Below are 4,774 nucleotides of genomic sequence, written 5' to 3'. Positions count from 1 at the left end.
TAAAATTAAATAAAAGAGCACAAGTTTAATGAAAAGTTAGTTATCTTCATCTAAGAAAATAGAAGGAGTGAAGAAAGAAGATAAAACAAAGAAAAAGAAAACGAGAGATGATTTTTGGATGGTGGAGATTATTTTTTCGGCAAAGTAAAGAAACATAAGAGAAAGAATATTGTTGTTTTGAGTGTAAATAATGTACTTCTATATATAGAAAAATAAATTATTAAGTTAATAAATAAAATATGATATTGATATTTTTTAGAAAAAAACTAAATAAAATTAAATAAAAGAGCGCAAGTTTAATGGAAAGTTAGTTATCTTCATCTAAGAAAATAGAAGGAGTGAAGAAAGAAGATAAAACAAAGAAAATGAGAGATGATTTTTTGATTGTGGAGATTATTTTTTCGGCAAAGTAAAGAAACATAAGAGAAAGAATATTGGTATTTTGAGTGTAAATAATGTACTCCTATATATAGAAAAATAAATTAATGTAACACTTTTATATATATATATATATATATATATATATATATATATATATATATATATATATATATATATATATATATATATATATATATGAGTTTAAGATTTTTCACTTTTTTAAAAAAAATTGATAGTATAATAATATTTATAAATTGAACATTATTATTAATAAATAATTTTTTATGTAATAGTTTTGTGTATGATTATTTTTGTATTTAAGAGTAGACAACACATTTCTTTGTATTTTACTTAATAAGAAAATGTGAACACATGCATATGAGTTTCTTACATTTATATTTCATATTTAAAATTAGCAAATATAAATGTGAACGCGTTTAGTTTCTTTATACGAGGAATGAGCCTACTCTAACCACGCTTAAACGATTCTCATTGCCATTATTACCAATGGATATCAAGAATCCAATACTTTTGTTTCTATTGTAGTTAATGTAAATGATGTCAATAATTTAATATTAATCACCAACACCTTTCATTGCAATTATAAATACCACACCTGGTACAAATGTTAATTATCAATATTTTACATTAAAATTTCCTGCTCTATGCATAATCGAGCTTCTGTTTCCTCTATCCATGTAACAATGTCCCTCAAATTCCATACATATCTTGTCTTATTTTATTCTTTCTATACGATTTCTGAACTCAACTCAGACGGAATGGCACTCCTGTCATTCAAGTCGCATTTGACATCAGTTCCTGCTCACGTCAATTCCTCATGGACTTCATCCCATTCAACAACATATTCATGGGTTGGTGTCAAATGCAGCTCTTCCTACCGTGTCATCTCTCTCAACCTATCCGATTATCAGATTTATGGTCAACTAGGACCCGAACTAGCTCATTGCACGAACTCAGCCACATAAACCTTGAGAATAACAAATTTAATGTTCAAATACCCTACTCTTTCACTAACCTTCACAACCTATACCATCTCAGCCTTTCTACTAATCTCTTGGTAGGTCCATTTCCTCATTTCTGGTCTCAAATCCCTAATCTCCACCTTCTTGATCTCTCTCATAACCATCTTAATGGTTCCATCCCCTCTAGTATTGGCAATATGACTCAACTTCGCAACTTGTATCTCCAAAACAACCATTTCTCTGCTGCAATTCCATCTTCCATTGGGAACTGCACTCAATTACAAGAATTGTTTTTGAATCATAATCAGTTGGAGGGTGCCATTCCTCACACGATAAACCGTCTCAATCTTCTTATTCATTTTGACAATCATCTTATTCATTTTGACGTTGCCTTCAATAGCCTAACAGGTATTATTCCATTGGGTTCTTCCTCTTGTCAAAATTTAGTATCTTTGGATCTCTCATTCAATTCCTTCCATGAAGGCATTCCCTCAGGAATTGGGAATTGTTCTGCCTTGTCACATCTTATTGCTATCAGCTCTAACTTGGTCGGAACTATTCCATTCTCCATGGGTCTACTCACTAAGCTTGGGAAACTGCACTAATCTTACAGATTTAATAATGTCCTGGAACAAATTTAGTGGTTATATACCACCGGAGTTAGGAAACATTGTGAATCTCCAGACAACTTAGAAGGTCCTTTGCCATTTCAGCTGTCAAACTGTACCAAAATGGACAAGTTTGATGTAGGATTTAATTTCCTGAATGGATCATTGCCGTCAAGTTTGCAGAGGTGGACAAAGCTAAACACGCTTTTTTTGAGTGAGAATCGTTTCAGTGGCGGCATTCCAGCTTTCTTGTCGGCATTTAAAGGACTTTCTGAACTACAGCTTGGCGGCAATATGTTTGGAGGGAGAATTCCTCGATCAGTCAGGGCATTACAGAATTTGAGGTATGGGTTGAATCTAAGTTCTAATGGACTGATTGGAGACATACCTGTGGAAATTGGAAAGCTGAAAGCTCTGCAAATGCTGGATCTATCTCAGAACAATTTGACAGGAAGCATACAAGTTCTTGATGAACTCCCTTCATTATTCGAAATCAATATTTCAAACAATTATTTTTGGGGTCCCATACCGAAGATGCTACTGAAGCTGCTTAATTATCGTTGGTCGTCATTTTTGGGGAATCCTGGCCTATGTATCAGTTGTTCACCATCCAGTGGCTTGGTTTGCAACGGAACCAGCTATGTAAAACCATGTGACAATAACAAAGCTGTGGGCCTCAGTAAAATTGCAATTGTGATGATCGCTCTAGGATCCTCAATATTTGCTGTTTTGCTGTTGATGGGATTAGTTTATATCTTTGCTTATGCCAGAATATCTAAGCAGGAAGTCCATATCACTGATGATGATGATAATGGAGGTCCTTCGTCCCTTTTAAAAAAAATCATGGAGGCTACATCGAACCTAAGTGATCGGTATATTATTGGCAGAGGAGCCCATGGAGTTGTCTATAAAGCCCTTGTAAGTCAAGACATAGCTTATGCTGTAAAGAAGCTAGCATTTGCTGCCAGCAATGGTAATAAGTTGAGCATGGTCACAGAAATTCAAACCCTTGGACAAGTTAGGCATCGAAATCTTGTTAAATTGGAAAACTTTTGGTTTAAACAAGATTATGGTCTAATTCTGTATAGCTACATGTCAAACGGAAGCCTTTATGATATATTGCATGAAAAGAAACCAGCACCGTCTTTTGAGTGGAATGTCCGGTATAAGATAGCTATTGGAATTGCTCATGGGCTGGCTTACCTCCATTATGACTGTGATCCTCCCATAGTGCACCGAGATATCAAACCAAGCAACATACTTCTAGACTCTGATATGGAGCCTCACATTGCAGACTTCGGTATTGCCAAACTTCTGGACCTGACTTCATCAAATCCTTCCTCATCTGTGCCAGGCACAATTGGTTATATTGCACCAGGTAATTAACTAACTTGTGATTGGATTTTTATCTTCTTCACAACATTTTCGTATGGATGAATAACTTGTTTGTTTTATTGGCCTTTGACAGAGAATGCTTATACAACAGTATGTAGCAGGGAGTGTGATGTGTACAGTTATGGAGTTGTTTTGCTTGAGCTAATAACCAGAAAGAAGGTAGTAGATCCTTCATTTATGGAGGAGGGTATTGATTTAGTTGGTTGGGTTAGATTGTTGTGGAGTGAAACAGAAGAAATTAATCAAATTGTTGATTCAAGCCTTGCAAATGAGTGTCAAGATACCAACATAATGGAAAATGTTACCCAAGTGCTTATGGTGGCTTTGAGATGTGCTGAGAAGGATCCACACAAGAGGCCCAAAATGACAGATGTTACTAAGCAATTATCAGATTCTAATCCATAGAAAATAAGTAAGAAGGACTAGTTTTTTTAAAGATTTATAACATGTATCCGTGATCATCATACTATAGAGATATATCACTTTTCTTGTATGCTCAAATTTGATGAATAGTATCATAATCCTTATAAAGTATGCTCAAATTTGATGAATAGTATCATAATCCTTATAAAGTATGCTCAAATTTGATGAATAGTATCATAATCCTTATAACGGACCTTCCGTGAAAGGACCTAAATAAGGCGGAACATGTTTGAATAAAAGAACCACTTTGCATATTCTTGTTACCGTTAACTCTCATGTTCAATTAACTTAACAATTCACAACACAATACTTCACTATTTGAATAAGAATTTTGACAAAGATTCACTCCACCACACCCGACTCAAAAAAAAAGGGGGAAATTGGTAAATACATTGTTCACTTTTATTTATAGTTTTCATTTTATGAGTTGTTAATCATTTCATGCTGGGCTGTAAATGGCTAAAAATGTGAATACATTATTTGGGGGTACAACTCTTGTTTTGATGAAGGTGAATTGATGATGATGGTTAGATTCATTAAGTTCTGTGTGGCTTTTACGAGAATGTTGATTGCTAATAATGTTTGTAGCGGTTGTTGTTACGAGTTTCTGAGTTTTTTTGTTGGGCTAAAATTGATGGATCTAAAGTACAATTTGATTTAAAACTGGGTGTTAATTTATTTCACGAATTTATATATGTGGTTTTTTGCGTTTGGTTGTTGAATCAAACATGTTTTTGTTGTTTTTTCTTGTCTTTATTATATGATTGATGTTGTTGATTAGATTTTTAGATGATGTTAACTGCGATGTTTTATGCAAGGGTTGTTCTAAAACTGATTGATGTGATTTACAATTTGGTTAGGAATTTAACTTTCACTTTATTAGTGTTGTTTTTATTTATTTAGTTATTGAGTTGAACAAATTTTTGTATTGTTTTTCATGTATGGCTTACAAAGATTAGATTTTCCGGCATGTTCTGATTTTGT

At 33.5% G+C, this 4,774-nt stretch overlaps 1 pseudogene; it reads left to right on the top strand.

Annotated features, from left to right (window-relative positions):
• Window positions 1-1,287: 1,287 nt before the first annotated feature.
• LOC127085211 (receptor-like protein kinase) lies at window positions 1,288-3,818 on the top strand (annotated as a pseudogene).
• Window positions 3,819-4,774: the final 956 nt, after the last annotated feature.

The sequence above is a fragment of the Lathyrus oleraceus genome, chromosome 5 (genome assembly GCF_024323335.1).
Source record: "Lathyrus oleraceus cultivar Zhongwan6 chromosome 5, CAAS_Psat_ZW6_1.0, whole genome shotgun sequence".
In the NCBI taxonomy this organism is placed as follows: domain Eukaryota; kingdom Viridiplantae; phylum Streptophyta; class Magnoliopsida; order Fabales; family Fabaceae; genus Lathyrus; species Lathyrus oleraceus.
This window is presented reverse-complemented; position numbering and strand designations above follow the sequence as displayed.